Source organism: Cricetulus griseus, assembly GCF_003668045.3.
Source record: "Cricetulus griseus strain 17A/GY chromosome 1 unlocalized genomic scaffold, alternate assembly CriGri-PICRH-1.0 chr1_0, whole genome shotgun sequence".
Classification (NCBI taxonomy): Eukaryota; Metazoa; Chordata; class Mammalia; order Rodentia; family Cricetidae; genus Cricetulus; species Cricetulus griseus.
Window position 1 is genome coordinate 195,830,683 of NW_023276806.1, and position 17,859 is coordinate 195,848,541.

A 17,859-nucleotide genomic window follows, 5' to 3' on the forward strand; every position below is an offset into this window, starting at 1 on the left:
CAATGGTAAAATAAGGGTTTCATTCAAACACACAATGGCCTTGATGTACCCTGAGATAACCACAAGTGAAAAAAGCCTTATAGCAACAAGATCATAGCAAATTAGAGAAAAATTGCCTGGAATATACAAAGCCACAAGTATTGTGGAATTTAACAGTTCTGGTGGGATGGACATATTCTAAGGAAAGACACCTGTGCCATTTCCTTCGCTATCAAACTTTCGAGACCATGAATCCAAAGTCTAGGAGTTTTATACCTAGAGAAGAAAAAGGCTGAAGGAGAGGGGGGTTGAGGTTGTCTCTCTAAAAGAGACTTCAGACAGTTATTCGCTACTAGCCAGGCCATCTTGCAGGAAAGACTGGTATAAAGCTGATGCTAGGTCCATGGCGGGCAGGACCATACCTTGTCCAGGACTGCTTAGCTATGCCTACCCCTTACTCTCTATTTAAACCTAAACTTCATGGCAGGACCCCAGAGAAGAACTTGGTTGGGTAGGCAGGTCACTGGGCACAAATGGAGGTGTCAGAAAGTGGGAAGAGCAAGGCTCTGCAGATGAGCCAGGACCAAGCTGAGAGAGATCTGTAAAGAGGCTCTGAGTGTACACCTGACTCTACAGCCACAGGGGCAGGGCGATCTGCTGACATTGTTTAGGGTTGTCTAATCAGGAGCAACACGGGCACTCATATTAGTCAAAGGAAACACTCAGAAAGTCAACAGGTGGCTCACATACCCATAACATAGCTAGGAGTCTAGAAAAGAGGGAGAGGGTTATATCTGCTCTGTCTAAAGACAGAAATGGTATCCTTAGGGAGCAGCTACCCAGGACAAGTCAGTTCTGTGAATTCCAAAAGCAAGTTACAGGAGCAAGCTTGACCATGACCTGAGCCAGCATGCCCCTCTATGGGTTGGTAGTCTCACCAACACAATAAAGTATGGGCAGTATTTCCCTAAATGTGAATAAGGAGTCTAGAGCCCAAAGAAGAGATTAACTCATTAGCTACCAAAAATCCTACATGTCTCAAGTGTCTAAGTCAGGAGTAACCCAAAGTATAGATCAGTTCGTTTGCTCGGTCAAGGGTCAGATAATACATATTTTAGTGTGCAGTCTGTGATCTGTGTGTACATTAGTTTATGATCGCTGTGACCAAATACCCCTGAGAGAAGCAACTCAAGGAGTATGGCTTATCTGGGCTCACAGTTTTGGAGGTATCAGGCCTTTTGGCATCAAGGGGCATGACAGAAAACAGTTATGAGGGCTGGAAAGCAGAGATTTGAAATATAGAAGAGGCTAAGGTAAAATACAGCCCTAAAGACGTGTTTCCAACTAGGCCCCATCTCCTACCTTTATTCCCTTACAACAACATTACTGTAGTACTATAATCCCCATCAAGGGATTACTCTATTCATTAGGTCAGAAACCTCATGAGCTAATCATGTCCTGGGAGACTGTCTTTCACTGTGCCCAAATATCTGACAAGAAACAGCATAAGGGAGGAAGTGCTCATTTTAGCTTATACTTTGAGAGAATATAGTCTACAAGGCATGGTGGCAAGAAAGTGAGGCCACTGGCCACACTTCTTCACAGTCAAGAAGCAGAGAGTATGGTCAGGCTCAACTCATTTTCTCCCTTTACCATTGCCCAGTCTGAGATAGTGATGGCCACATGCAGCATGTCTTCCCCTTTCAGTTACATTTTTCTAGAAACAGTGTCACAGACACATCCAAAGATGTGTTTCTGTGGTGATTCTAAATCCAACCACGTTTACAATGAAGATTGACCATCAAGCCTTCACAGACATACCCATGGTGTGCTTTTCTAGTATTGTAGGTATTTAATATAAATGAGTTGATGAGCAAATTGATCTCCTTAAATAATAAATTCACCACCTGGCCATCAAAAGGTTCATGTGTACCCTATAATGAAAATTTAATTCCATTTGACATCTAGTGTCCCCGTTGTCTTAGTTTCAGCATTGTTCAAAAGTCCAAGTTGAAAGTCCCCTCTTAGACTCAAAATTCCTAGCTGACACCATCTTGAAAATCAAAAGCAAGTTATATACTTCAAATGAGCAATGTTACAAAACAAATATTAGTATTCCAAAAGAGAAGAATGGGGTCATTGTGATGGCTAGTTTTAATTATCAGCTTGGTAAACTCTGAATCACCGGTAGCAACTGTCTATATCAAGTTGTCCTGGGGGCATTGCTTTGAGGTTGGCTATCTGGGTTACATTAATTGAGGTAAGAAGACTTGCCCACTGTGGGTGGGACCATTTCCTATGTAGGAGACCCTGAAGTACAGAAGAGTGGGGAAAGCAAACTGAGCACAAGCATGCACGAACTGAATCACTCCTTTCTGAGTTTTATTATGGATACCATGTGACTAGATGTCTCAGGCTCCTGTTACTGTGATTTCCCCACAAATATGGACTGTTACATAGAACTATGAACTAAATTAACCTTTTTTTTTCTGCTGTCAATTGCTTTTGTTGGGGTTGTTTATATAGCAACAACAGAAGCGTAACTAAAACAGAAATAGGAAGGAGAGAGAGAGGAGAAAAGCAAGACTACACAAAAGGTTAATCCTATAGCATCAGACCATGCCCTAAGATGGGCCCTCAAGACATCTTTTCTACCATCCAAGGGCAAAGTGCTTGGCTTCTTTTTAATGGCATTAATGTCTTTGACAATAATGTTTTCTCCTTGTCCACAACTTTAAATACACTCCTTTTTTTTTTTTTTGTCCAAATCGTGTATCTTTCTAGTGTTTCTGTTCCGCCTTTTGTATAGGATTCTCATTATTAACCTTGCCAAAAACATCCAGACTTTTAAAATTTCCATCAACAGATAAATTAATCCATTCATACTACCCTCAGTCTCAGGACATAGACAAAGTATAGACAGATAATTTGCACAACAGAACTTGCATGGCCTCTAGCCCAACTCTCAGTAGGAGGGTTTGGTCCCATGTGAAACGTCACGAGCTTGGTATTCACGGTCCATATTTCTGAGAGCAATCTTACCTTCTGAGCTTCCTCCATAATTATCCACTGAGCTCTAGTTACAGTAGTCCATGATTTTTCTACCAAGTTTCTCCAGACTTTTCCGAATTCCTCCTAGGTACCAACTCAGAAGACTTAAAAACCCCTTGATCAGGTAGCTATGACTCCAACTCCTCAATACCAATTTTCTGCATAAGCTGAGAAAAACGACTTACTTGGCAGGGGTGCTGATTTTTGTTCACAGTTTCATAGATATTGGTCTGATATGGCAGAGAGGGGCATGGCAGAACAAAGCAATTCATATCACAATGGGCAGAAATCAGAGAAAGGGATTATAAGTGATAGCCAGGGCAAGAGATCCCTACAGACATGACTCCAGTGACCAGCTTTCTTCAGCTGGACCCCTAGTTCTATGTCACCATTTCAGAGTAAATGCTTCACATTAACTCCATGAGTGAGTTTATTCATGAGGTCAGAACATGTATGATCTATCATCTCTGTAAACACTCTCCCAGACATGTCCAGATATGAGCTTTGCCAGTGTCCTGAGTATTTCTTAATGTGACCAAGTTGGCAATCAAAATTAGTTCTCATATTGAAATAACTCCTCAGTTCTATGGTCATAACATAAGACACAGACAACAGACAACACATAAGTAAATGGATAATGCAGAATTCCAAAAAAAATTTATTAATTTAATAGTCAAGGGGTTGGATTGACTCCTGGTTTATAGGCTTTTTGTTCTACACAGAAGGGGTAGATACTGAAAGTAAAGACACTGAGTAAGAAACAGTTCTGTCCACTAAAACATAGCTTACAACTCCTCTAAGTGCACCTTTGTATGTGGGCTGGACTGTTGGGTTTGTGTTGCCAAATGACAGGCTTTGGGGATGGGGTTACAGGATCCTGGGGGCTATGACCTAATCAATAGCAATCCTTTGATGGATCCATAGTATGATGGGACAGGGGAGAGACGGCCTAGTTGGAGGAAGTGTGTCAATAGACAGCTTGGCTGGCCCCCTTCCTATCTCACTCTCTGCTGCCTGGCCACCATGAACTGGGTGACCATACTCTATGACTGTCTCCTGGTGTGATCTGCTTCACCACAGCCAAGAAACAGTGGAGCCAGCTGACCAGGGCCTGAAACCTTTGAAACCATGAGTCAAGTTGAGTCTTTGCTCCTTTTTAGAAATCCCTCTCGGGTACTTTGTCACCGCAATGGGAAGCCTGACTGACAGGTCCAGCTCAAGGTACAGACTCTCTTCACTTCTGCTTCAGGGCATTAAGTTCTCTTTCTCTTCACTTGTTCTTTAGTTGCTCATTTCTGTAGGAGGCCTCCATTTTTGTTGCATCTTTCCTACACTTTGTATTGGCAAAGGTAGAAGCCATCCCCTCCTTAGCAGGAAACCAGCAATCCTTGCCTTGTTTCTCTTAATTACACTGTCACCGTGGGCTTCCCCATGTGGGACACCTGTATTTATTGGAGTCGGTTATTTGATATATATATATATATATATATATTATATATATATATATATTATATATATAACCCAACAGCAGCCACACTTGCCAAGCTGCCACTTGGCTTGCTGCTCCACACCCTCAGAACAGAGCCTTCCTCAGAGCTGTTTTGGAGCCATGATAGTTCAGGAAATTAGGGGCTGGGGACTAGGAAGCAGTGGGCCAGCATGGCAAGGCAGAAAGAAGCCCAGGCTTCTTTTGTAACCATGTCTTCCGAGTGAGGCAGTATGCTGTTAAGTTGGTGTGTTCCAGGCCTGGAGTGGAAACATATGGTGTGTCTCTGCTCATTCTACATTAAACCCTGACATTTTGCAGCTGTCAAGATAAAGCTGTTTATATGAGTAACATTGTAGTTTGTTTATAGAGAAATAATGTGTAGCAAGTTATGATTAATCAAGGTGTCTAAAATCTGCTGGAGGCTGTGCCATAGATTTGTTTTCACTGCCATGACTTTGTCTCCCAAACCTAGGATTTAGTTGCCCTGGCACAGCTCCTTTGTACTTTGCTTGTTTCTTAGTCCTGCCCTCTCTGAGTGGCAGCCAACAAAGCCAAGCCACAGGGGAAAAATGAGAATGGGACAGGGTGATAGGAAGAATGCGTCTTCACTATTCTGAGCCCCAGAAGCTCATCCAAGGGCCACCATCTCCTCCATTCTGCTTTTTCTGTGTTTAGAACCCAAACCACCAACACACCATCACCCCAAGCACTGGGGTAATTCAGCCTAGCCCTGTAGGGAGGACATACAATGACTTTGTTTCCTGGGGGTGAGATGGGGTGGCAAGAGGTCACAGCGCCGCAAGGCTGTAAAAGCTGAGGGACATCAAGCTCTAGAAGTCAGATGAGCACCTCTTATTCCTGTGGTCCCGAGTTCAGATTTCCTTATTGGAGGAAAATGGGTTAGAACTCAAAGCCCCAAAGGGAAAGATCCTTGTATGTGACCTTGCTCAGTTCTTTACCCAGAGCAAGAAACTTTCAACTCTGCTGATGGGGTCTTCATATGCCGTGAGTGTGTTCCCTGGGGTTGATGTTTAAGACTTTGATCCCCAGTGTGGTACTGTTGAGTTCCAGTAGAAAGTTTAGCAGGCAACGTGTAGGAGGAGGTTCCGAGACTAACCACTTCCCCTCCCTCTGGCTTTCTACCTTCCAAGTGGTCACTCTGTCTCAAACATGTACTCTTGTCAATGTGCTGCCAGTTAACTGTTATGCCATCCGCCAGCAGCAGAGCTGGGCCCTATGGGGGTTCCCACTCTACTGTTTGGACTTTCAACCTTCCAAACCGTGAATTCACTAAACCTCTTTTTTTCATAAGTGTATTGCCTCAACTATTTCATTACGATAATGAAAAATGGACTACTACAGTTATTGACATCTGGCCCAAATCACTGCCTAATCCTTTTGGCAGGAAGAAGCAAGGAAAAACCATGAGGAGGGACAAAATGTGGAAGAGAGATCTACCTAGAGGTGCGAGGGAAGCTGTCTGGAGGGATGGCTCTGCAGAGGGCCAGAGTTCAGTACCCAGTACACTCGAGTGGGCCTGCCTATAACAACTGCCTATAACTCTAACCCCAGGGAGGCCTGATGCCTCTAGCCTTTACAAGCACCTACACACATGCACACACACACACACACACACACACACACACACACACACACACACACGTGCACACATGCACACACATGTTCATGCACACACACACATGTTCATGCACACACATGTTCATGCACACACATGTTCATGCACACACACACACACATGTTCATGCACACATACACACATGTTCATGCACACACACATGTTCATGCACACACACACACATGTTCATGCACACACACACACACACACACACACACGTTCATGCACACACACACATGTTCATGCACACACACACACATGTTCATGCACACACACATGTTCATGCACACACACACACACACACACACACGTTCATGCACATACTCACACCACTATTTAAAAAGTGAATTTAAAAAAATCTGTGCACATGGCTTGTGGACATGGCTCAGAGCTAAAACACTTTGCCCAGCACGTGGGTTCCAATACTGCAAAAGGAAAGCAAGCAAGAAAATGTACTTCTAATCCTGTGATATGACTGTCCTACCTTTGTCCTCTGGCACAACATAGAGCTGCCTGATTGCTTTTCTCCATGAAAATCCTTCATTGTTGGTAGGCAGCCACCATATTCCGTGTGGGCAAAACTACATAGTTATTATGGACCCCCTTTCAATGACTTGCTCCCCTCCATGCTGACCATGTCCTGGGTCCAAGCTGACTGGAAGTCCCTGTTCATCTTTCTTCTCCTTGTATTTATTCCTTTCTGAGGCTCACCACAAATGGAGGCATGGTCTGATGCCATGTGAGTATTAAGTGTCTTAGGAGATCAATCATCATCATTCCAGCCATGCACTTCTTACGGTTCTTAGAGGACTTCCCATTTGTTCAGGCACTCTCTATCCTCTCCTAACAGCATCCTGACATCAGAGCATCTCATAAGTACCAGGCATCATTCTGGGTCTATGTGCTGAACATGCAGACTCTGCTCCAAATTGAATATATGGGTGCATGCTAGGGTCCACACGCAGTTAAGCATCTCTCTTTATAAGGCACAAAGTGGTGTTTGTCTCTCTGCTGGCCAAGTAGTGAAGTGAACAGCCAGGCCCATCAAGGAGGTCCAGACCTCTGTGGCAGGGTTCGATCCATGAACTAGAATGCTCACTCTGCTCGGTCTCTGCCTGTCTCTGTGTTTTTGTCTCTCTCCCACTCTGTCTTTGTCTATCTCTGTGTCTCTGTCTCTCTGTCTTTCTGTCTCTCTCCAACTCTCTTTATCTCCATCTGTGTCTCTCCATCTATCTGTCTCTATCTCTCTCAGTGTTTCTCTAACTCTCCAATTCTTCCTGTCTCTGTGTCTCTCTGCTGTTTCTCTGTCTCTCTCAGTCTTTGTCTAACTCTCTCCAACTCTCTGTCTCTGTCTATCTCTGTGTCTCTGTCTTTCTGTCTCTCTCCAACTCTCTATCTCTATGTCTCTCTCTCTCCCTCTCTGTCTCTCTCCAATTCTTTCTGTCTCTCCATCTATTGCTGTGTCTCTCTGTATCTCTGTCTCTCTCAGTCTTTCTCTAACTCTCTCTGTGTCTCTTTCCAACTCTGCTGGCAGTACAGCATTAAGAAGCAACTGTCCCTCAGCCATGGAGACAGAGTCAGTAGTAGCAGGCAGGAGGAAGCTGCTGCAATATGACACTCTGCTGCTCCCCACCTTCCCAGGCATGCAAGAGGCAGCTGACTAGAAGGTGACAGAGGAAGAAGCAGAGAGAGCAGGGATTTGCAATCTGAGCAGACATGATGGGTCCAGAACTATGGAAGGGCTATATAGTCATCACCCAACTCCTTCCGCAAATCGTTCTCCCTCCCCACAATGGCCATTCCTTGAAGGTGTTTCTAGACATTTCCACTTTTAGAAAAGAACAGATGGCCTGGACTGGAGGCCTGAGACCTCTAGGTTTGCATGAAGGGAGAAAAATGAAGCCACTGGAGCCAGTTTGTAGGGCAGAAGGGAAACAGGGGACAGCCCAGAGAGGTGAATTGAATAACCTGACTTAGAGCAAAAGATACTGAGTTTGGCATCATCAGGTCCTTCTTTCTGAGAGGTAAGTGGATGTTTTGTTTTCTGAACTGGCTTGGTCAGAGATTCTCCTCCATCTTGTAACACAGCAAAGCCATAGAACCTTGAACCTCCTCTGCATAGATGGGAGTAGCCAGGAAAAAACAGAGAGCCAAGGGTATCCTGCAAGAGATGCAGGATGAAGAGAGAGAGGGAGGGAGGGAGGGAGGGAGGGAGGGAGGGAGGGAGGGAGGGAGAGAGGTGTGGAAGAGAGAGAGACAGAGACAGAGAGAGAGAAGAGGGAGAGAGTGAGGGAAGAGGGAGAAGGAGGGGGAGATAGACCTACCCAGAATCTTCTAGAAACCAAAATACAAGTAAATAAAGAACTGAAGCCCATTGGGGTGCCTGTGTTTTCCCCCATGGCTGTCCTTCTGCAGAGCCAGCCATGAAAGCCTCCTGTTAGATATTAATATCACATAGGACAGTTAATCAAAGCTGAGCTGCCCCCTCCACTCCCAGTGAGTGAGTGGTGTTTGGAGCAGAGCTGACAGCCTCATAGATGAAGGAGTGGAGGGGACCCCTCCCCCTGCAATAGCCCACCTGCAAATGGGAGGGGCATAGGGGGAGCACAAAGCCAATTTCTTCCTATAAAAAAAATGATAGGAGGTAAAAAACCGTTTACTGCATATTACGATCCATGGTTGCACCATTTGTATGTTTCGCTGGGATGGTTATGTCACTAAATGAAGCCTGAAAAATCCATCATGGGCAGAGAGCCTGACAGAGAGAGGCTAGGTCAGGGAAGGGAAGCAGGAGTGGGGGCGGAGAAGAGAAATAGAAGGGACAGATACTGGTGTGAGGAGGACCTACCTCCCCACATGCTTCCCAGTTTCCCATCAAAGGGTGGGGTGAATCCCTGTCAACTGTGTTGTCTTCTTAGGAAAATAAAATGAAACTCTGGGAGTTCCCCCATCTCAGTTCTTTTCTTTGTCTGGGGATGAATCCATCTGTTACCCCCCACCTAGTCACTAGCTTTCTTTGAAGGACTTCTGTGCTGGGACCCACAGGTGACAATTGTCCTTTCTGTCCCACCCCCTGGAGTCCCCATCCAGCCTGTCTCTTCAAGAGACAGGGCAGGTAGTGGAAGGAGCAGCAGGTGGGAGGGGAAGTGTGCAAATGTCATTTAAGTGGATGCTGGTGATCAGAACCTTGCTAATGAATGCCAGGGCCACCCCCACCCTCCGGAAGTGCCAGTTGGAACTTGTATTGTCCACTTGTCTCTTTCTTTCCCTTGCCTCTAAGTAGAGGGAAGGCTTCAGTGGTGTCTGACCCTCCCTCACTGATCAGCCCCATGCTGTGTGTGACTACACAGGTGGGGGACTTTCCTGGTCTTCATGTTGTACTGTTGACTCTGCTCTCATTAATTAGCCTTCAGTTTCAGAGACCCAAGAACCGAGTCCTAAAGGCCAGAGGCCCTCATTACATGGACAAGAACACTGATCCAAGCACTAGAATTCTGTTTCCCTGATTCCCAATCTTCCTCTCTGTACTTGCTCTTGCTTTTGAAAGTCCAAGGGAGCCACCAAATCACTGGCAGTCATGTGCCCCTTAAATACTTTCTTATTTAAGAAGCTAACATGGTAGGTGGCTGGGAGACTCACAAAGACTCTACAGTCTGAAATCAACCACTTAGATATTAACGGATCGCATGTTCGTCAGAAGCAGCCAGAAATGGGGGCTCGGTACTTGCTAGAAAGCATATTCCAATCATAGCTTCCTGCCTCACTGGTTCATTTCCCCCCTTTTCAGATTACATGGTCCCTCGGTACCACTAAATGGAAGAATAAGAGTGCAACCTGTGGGGACTAGTAGAGTGCAAGCAATTCCTATCACCTAAAGGCAAAGGGGCAGGAACATCATTAGATGTTAAAGGGGCTGGACAGGTTGACAAGATGGCTTTCTGGATCCGAGAACCACAAACAGCCACGAGGTCTATCAAGGACGAGATGAACAGAACTGACTATGGGGGTCTTCGACCAGGCTGGGAATGCTGTGTGGCTGCCCTGCCAAGTGGGCGGGCACAATGGGAATTCTGTTATAAGTTCATTTGAGGACAGACTAGACTGCATCATGCAGAACCCAGTCTTCCAGGTGAAGAAAGCAGATGCCAGGGATGAATCATGCTCCCTATTGGGCAGCAAAGATGCTATGTGTTGAATCTCTGTGCCATGTCCCATGGAGAGAGAGAGAGAGAGAGAGTGAAACAAGGGCCAGAGTCCAAGGGTGGATGGTCCATAGCCCATTGAAATGATGGTCCAAATGATGGCCATGCCTGGGAGGCAACCTAGGGAAGAGGACATCGTTTCTGCCACCAGGTGCTGGCTAGTAATGTCTGTTTTGCTGTTTCCTACATGTGTGATGACCTTCAGCAGGCTCCATAGCCTCGTTCTCACTTCTGTAGAGCAGAGAGTAAAGTGTCTATCATATAAGGATGCCTGCAGAGTAAATAGATTCAGGCTTGTAAATTTATAGCAGGGCCTGATCAATGCTACAGTGAAATGAACAGTTCTAAGCTCAACTGTCAAACAGAAAGCAGAAATGTTCTCCCAAGCAGGCATTTCTCTGTAGGTGAACCCAGGTGGGACTGAGGGGTCAACAACCACATGCACAGGGACAGGCAGTCTTCATGTCCTGTGGTTCCTCCATCTATCTGAAAGCATCTCTATGTATCTGCCACCCAGGGACACTGCCTATGAAATAAATTCTTAGGGCATGCATCTTATTTTCTTATTCCATTTCAAGATAAAATTAGGGTTGTGTTCCTTCAGGGAGAAATGTTGGCCTCTCCTCCCCAGTGCAACAAACTCCCTAGAGAATGCCTGTGAAAATTCTTTATTTAAAGGGATATCAATGTTTTTCTGACAAAGTATTAGTAACAATAAATAAATTGCCAAATAAGATGGCAAACTAATAGAAATGCCTGACATTTGAGTGACAGTTAAATGCCTCATGAGAAAAAGCAGTGACAGGTGACATGTCACCAATGACATGACCTCGATTGCTCAGGATCCACGGAGCTCCTACTGGAAGCAGGGCAATGCAGAAAGGATCAGGGTGGGACAGGCAATCTGTCCAGTGTAGGGATTCCTGCAGTCATGTGTCTAGAGGTCCAAGGTCATGGTCAGGGGTGGGAGAGTGGGGCTAGGTCAAACTTTGGTATCAGTGATCCAGAGGTGCTCAAGCACCTCCATGAAGGTGAGGCTTCTGAAACTGATGCATCTACATCAGGTAGACATTCAGCTACTTAGCGGGTAGATATGGAGGGATTCTAGAAATGTAATCTGATCCAAGAAAAGGAACTAGACAAGGAACCAAGGGACTGGGGCTCAGAGAAAGGCCCAACTCGTGCTGTGAAAATCGGGAGGGAGAAAGGGGCACAAGGAGATAGTCTGGTGACAGGAAGCCAGAGGAAAGATGACAGAGTGGGCCATCAGTGAAGAAGTCTCCAGGAGACTACATCTATCCCAACAGGCAGCAGGAGATGTCAACTCCACCCCTAAGATGGGGTGAGAGCTCTTCATCTGCTCCTTGGCCTGAACTCTGGGCAGCTTTTATATGGAGCAGGAAGGGAGAGTTGTTGATTGAAACCCTGAGTGTCAGTCACCCCTGTTGCCAGGGTCCCTTATAGTTGGCACACCTGCCTTCTGGGGCTCCCAGGAAGATGCTGGAGCTCTAGAAATGTGCAGATCACATGGACATGCAGAAAGCCAACCAGAAGTGAGAGTTCTTGGTACTGCAAGAAGGAAACAGGAAGGCAACAGGATTTCCAGGACCTGCTAGGGAAACAAAGGGCCAGATGTCCAGAGCACACCACCGGGGGCACTGGAAAACAAATTCTTCTATAGCATGCAGCTTAGAGTATGGGACATAATACGCTCATCCCTTAATCTGTAAATCACACTTACAGAAGCTGTATTCAAAAGTCCTATGAGCACAAAACTGTTCACGGACTTGGTAGGGAATGTGAAGATTCTGATCCCACTGCAGGACTCCCTATTGCTGAAGGTATCCTCAACTCCATGGTTAACGGAATTGTTTTTTTCTTTTCCTAAGATCAGAGATTGAACCTAGGACATCATGCATCCTGGTCAAGCCCCCAACCACTAAACTACATCTCCCAGTGGTGGCCTTTACTATCACATATGGCTTTTGTGTCTTAATCTTCTATGGTAATAGTGTGCGCGCGCGCGCGCGCGTGCGCGTGCACGCGCACACACACACACACACACACACACACTCATGCACACACAAGAATGTTTTATGGGAAGCATTCAGGATTTTTGAGAATAACTTGTGGAAGCATCTGGAAGATTTCTGGTGACCTCACACCATTGGAGAAGCGGCCATCTCCCCCAAGCAAGCATTTTTAGCTGGAAGTTGTAGTGGGAACCCTCACTGTCTTCCTCCCTCTCTCTAGCTCCATCTTTGCTGGAGCACTGGGAGGGAACATTCTGTCACTTTCCTGCCTGACCTTCCATCACCCCCTACCACGGGGATAGTAGTATGTCCAAGGATTATGTGTGGTGGCTTCCAGTTCAGGGATCCACTTTTCTTGACTCAGACTGTTAGGGTGTCACACTCCTGGCTTCTCTCTGCAGGCTCTTTGCCTTTGCCTACTCAACTCTCCTCTAGAATGACCTCAGGCCTGGAACTAAAGGAGAGTATTTGAAAAGAAGATCTTTGAGTTTAATCTTCTTCCCCTAATTGAGCTTTGCCAGCAATGAAGCTAATTTTAAAAAATCTCTATTTGACTTCTCAAAATGAAAGAATTCATAATTCATAGAGGCAAGGATATAATTAAATGACTGTTTTTTTTCTAGTCCCTCATAAAAAGGAACGCCAATAACATTGAGGTACGTAGGCAGAGAACACTTCTGATTGGAAGGAAGAGGTCATAAGGATTTATCCCAGGTATCATCAAAATGACAATGTCTACCATCTGTGGAGTGTTGACTGAAATCAGGCATGGTGCTAAGGATTACATGGCATTTTAATCCCACCATAACATTCAAGAGATAAGGCAACTGACAAGGAGGAGTACCAGGATGATGATACAGAGCCAGGATCCACATGTAGGGTAAGTTCCCAGCCCACACTCTGAAACACCACCTAGAAGTAGGATATTTTACTCATCGGCCTCCTACTTGTAAGGGGGCAGCCACACCCTGTCCAGGAATGGCTACAATGGACAGCCACGTCAGGGAGAGCTCAGCTGGAAAGGGTCAAGAGCAAGATGAACATGGGCCAGAACAGGTTATTCCGGTACCCAAACAATGACAGTGGTGGTTTGCAGCAGCCTGGGAAGCCTGGAAGGGCTAGGCACTGGTTCCCAAAGGACTCCCACAGCAGTAGACTCAGGGCTGAAGTTTTGTAGAAACCCCTGAGGGATCCTGCAGGCTTAGAACTCAGTTTCATCTTATATCCATTCCTCACAGTGGTGAGTTTACTAATATAATGCTTTCCCCTATGCTTGAACATTAGAACTACAGTGAAGCTCAGAGTTCATTCCCCTCCCCTGTCTTAGAGATGTGGGTCTGGAGAGGGGATGCCATTACCCACAGTCAAAAGATAAATAGGGATGGATTTTTCAGAAGCTCAGGAGTTCTGAGTCCTATCCCACGGCTCCTTCCAGGAACTCTCATGAAGCTTGATTTTCTGCTGCATTTCCGGTTCTACTAAGATTTATGGACCATCTACTCAGGAAAAAAAAAAAAAACAAAAACAAAAAAAACCAAAAAAAAAAAAAAACATAGAAAAACCCAAGAGTATTTTTAAAAGAAAAACAGAGCTAATGTTCACTCTCAGTTGTGGACTTACAAGGTAGCTCATGGGATTGGAGTCATGTTGGAAGATGACAGAAGAACACATCCAGCTCAGCATGGTTGAGTGGTAAGCCTAGCTCTTCAAACTTGTAGGTTATAAACAGTTGTCAGAAACTGTGACAGAGGAATAGACAATTGATTTTCTATGTCAAGGGCAACTCCTAATTTACACACTCTGTAATAGCCAATATTCTGTATCTTGAGAAACATCTATCCTAGCAGCTCAAGGCACAGTCGTACCCCATATCTCCCTTTCTCTGCCCTGACCCAGCCCTTAGACTGCCAAGTGGCCTTGAAGAATTAAATAGTCATTCCAAGGTCAAAGTGTAAGACACAACAAGGACCCAAACTGTACAACACTGTGCCCTAGCTCTCTAGGACTTCCTAGCTAAGCTCCCTCTGATGTTACCTCATCATCCTGCATAGATTTCTGCCACCAGAATAGAAAAGATCCCTCAATCAGGAACTGCATGTCATTGGGATAAAGAAAGGCATGAATCTCAGCCCTGTGGAGGCCAATTAATGTGGAGAGAGGTGCTAGGAGAAACAGAGGGGCAAGTGTTCCTGGACAGGTGGTTTTGACTTCACAAAGGCCTTCTACACTGACAAAAGACCCCCAACTCTTCCTTTCCCGGCATCCAAGCCTCCCTGCTGTTCTTTTAATAGAAGCATTTTCTCTGCCTGCCCCCCTCCAAAAAAACCTCACAAATATGTTGTGTGAAATATCAGAACTAATTAGACCAAATGGTGCTCATATCTGTCACTGGCTTTTCTGGGAGAGAGCAGCCTGTGTCATGGAGGGAATTTTATTAACTAATTAAGGGTGGTGTTTAGGGGGACTGCCCCATTCTTGGGAGAAAGAAGAATGGGAGGACTAAACAGTGGGGTCCATGGGCAATGAAGGAAAATCAAGGAGACAGAGGAAACCCAGTAAGAATGAACAGCCTAGATGACATGGGGGAAATGGACTAGTGCTGAGCTAGACCCCTGGGCAGTGGGTTGCATGGTCCTAACAGTTAAAGTGTTTGTTACTAAATGCAAAAGCATTTAGCACACTCATTTAAGCAAAAGAGGGAGGAGGTAGTGTGTCCATCCTTGCTTACTTGGTGACTATGGATGCTACTGTCTTTTCACCAAGGCAAAGAGCAAGTCAAATCTCATTAATGTTCCCCAACTCTCAGCACAGTGTGTGGTACTGGTAGCCACCCCTTAATTTTGACTATAAGGTGGTATAGAAAGAAGAACACGCTATTTATAGGTGTCTATTTAGGCTGAGGACATTTTAATTTTTTTTCTTCTTTGGTGAACATCTGAACAAAAGTAACAGAAAAAGAACCCAAGGATCTTGCATCTGAGGACCACTCAGGAGGACTTCAGCTGCCTTCACAGATTCAAAGCACTGGAAAAGGGGGAGGGGTGATGGCGGTTTGAATGAGAATGCCCCTTCCCCTTGTTGGGACTGTTTGGAAGGATTGGGGGGGTGACCATGTTGGGGGATGTCATCTGGTGTGGGCTTTAAGATTTCAAAATTCCTGGGTAGCTCTCTCTGCCTTTGACTTGTGGATCCAGGTGCTAGCTCTCAGCTGCTGCTCCAGGCCTGCCTGTTGCCACGCCCCTCATCAGGATGGTCATGGACTTACCCTCTGAAACTGTAAGCCCCAAATAAATCCTTCTATAAATTGCCTTGGTCATGGCATCTTATCACAGCAACAGAAAAGTAGCTAAAACAGGGTGGATTGATTCCCAGAGTTCAAAGCAGGATAATTTGGGAGACTTTTATCCCTAATAAAGAAGGCATTTTGAATGATGATGACTGAGGGATTAAACAGGCTATCTGTTGCCATGAGAGGTAGTGAGTGACACTACTTTCCCTGAGTATCAGAGCCAAAGCTATGAGGTATCTGAGAGGCTGTGAGAGGTGGTACTCTTCAGACTCCTTGAACAGCAAATGTCCCAGGTTTGTAGATTTGTTCAGCTGCTTCAAGAGTGTGCCTAGCCACACCCCGGCATGGTCCTTTTCCTGTGCTACAGTCCTGGTGCCCTGAATCTCAGGTCAGCTTCTCATTCTCCCAACGACAAGTTTGACTCCCAGGCCTAAGCACTGAGTGGCATGGAAGACGCGGGTGACACTTAAGAGTGTTGGAAGCAGGAGGCAGTGCTGAGAACCGGGGTCTCAGTCCTGTACCTGCTGTTCTCTTTGATGTGGGCAAATTTGTAGCACTCATTAGTTGAGCATGACCCCAGCTCCACTGCTCACCTAAACTGATGACTCCAATCCTTTGCTCATAGGACTACGGTAAGGACTACAGGAAGAAACTCCTATGTCCATCACATGCTTTGAAGGGACTGTAGTACATACAGCTATGTGAGGGGCACAGTCTCAAATGACACTGGACACTGAACTCCAAGCTGACACTCACCGCCCTCTTGAGGGGATGTGTACCTTTCTTGTAACTGTGGCCCAACACCTGACAAAAATCAACCAACCCAAAGGAGAAAGAGTTTATCTTGGCTTGAAGATTAAGGTAGGATTCAGTCCATCACAGCAGAGAAGATGTGGCCTCAGGCACATGGGGCCATCATCGAGAGACAGTGGAACTAGAACTTTCCATCTCCAAGAAGTAGGAAGCCCAGTTCTAAACTTCAAGACCAAACATAAAAACAAGCATCCTTTCTCCAGCCAGGCTCTGCCTCCTAAAGTTCCCACTCATCTACCAAAGCAGCCATCACCAGCTGGGGCCCAAGTTTCCAAACACATGATCCTGTGGGAGACATTTTGCAACCAACCACAAGAGAGGGATATAAAAAGGAGAAGCCACAGTGATCAAGGACTCCAAAGAGTTCTCCATCAAGTGATTGAAAGGCCTGGGTCCAGGCTATTCCTGCAGAGTGGCAACCAGTCAAATACATCAGATGTTAAAAAACAAACCAGAACTATCAGTGAGTGAAGATGAACAGAGCTAAAATTGACCCTAGAAATGGGATTGTTGGCATACTATGCATGTGACTTCGGTCCTTGCCCTAGAGGTCATGTGGCCGTCCTTCTGGAGGCTGCAGGAAAGGAAGAGGCAGGCTCTACCTAGGGTTGTGCTCTGGCTACTCCAGAGGACCCAACTCAGACATGTTCCGGGCTCCTTGCCAGCTTTGGGCTTTCCTCTCAGACCTTTACAAGACATGCTTTGCAACTTATCTAGCGGATGAGAGACTGGCTCAAAGTCACGGCATGAATGTGTGTCAGGCCTGCGGCCAGAGCGTCCACTCCCCCTGCTGTCCTGAGGTTCTCCAGCCCACCTGCTCCCCGTCCCACCCCCTAAACATTCATTTCCCTGGTCTAACAAGGCTGCCCCTGCTCTTTGGCTCTGCTTACTTTAATATACACATAGATTACAGCTACATTAAAGGAGCCCAAAAATACCAAAGCAGAACTAAAGCAATTATTATAATGCAGCCTTAACAGCAGCTGTAATGAGACAGAATTAAAAATGTGCCAGCGTAATCACAATTCACTGTTCCCAACGACCTTCCAGAACTGCCTTCATTTGGAAAGAAACATCGAGTCCTGAACTGTCAGATGGGAAAGAAAAATTCAATTGTGCCGCCCCATGGGACCCAGTCCCTGGCTACCAGCTCTGGCTCCTCCACACGAAGGCATCTGTCCCAAAGCTGCTGTTATGGGGTATTTGCCATTTGCTTGTGAGGGGCAGAGGGAAGGGACATGGATAGGGGCTGGTGTTCTTTCCATGGCACCAAGACTGGTTGATCCCTCCTCCATTTCTTTGTGGCTGAGGCTGCCCATGCCACCCTGGAGGGAATTCAAGTGTGCTCAGCATCGTACCCAGCTCGC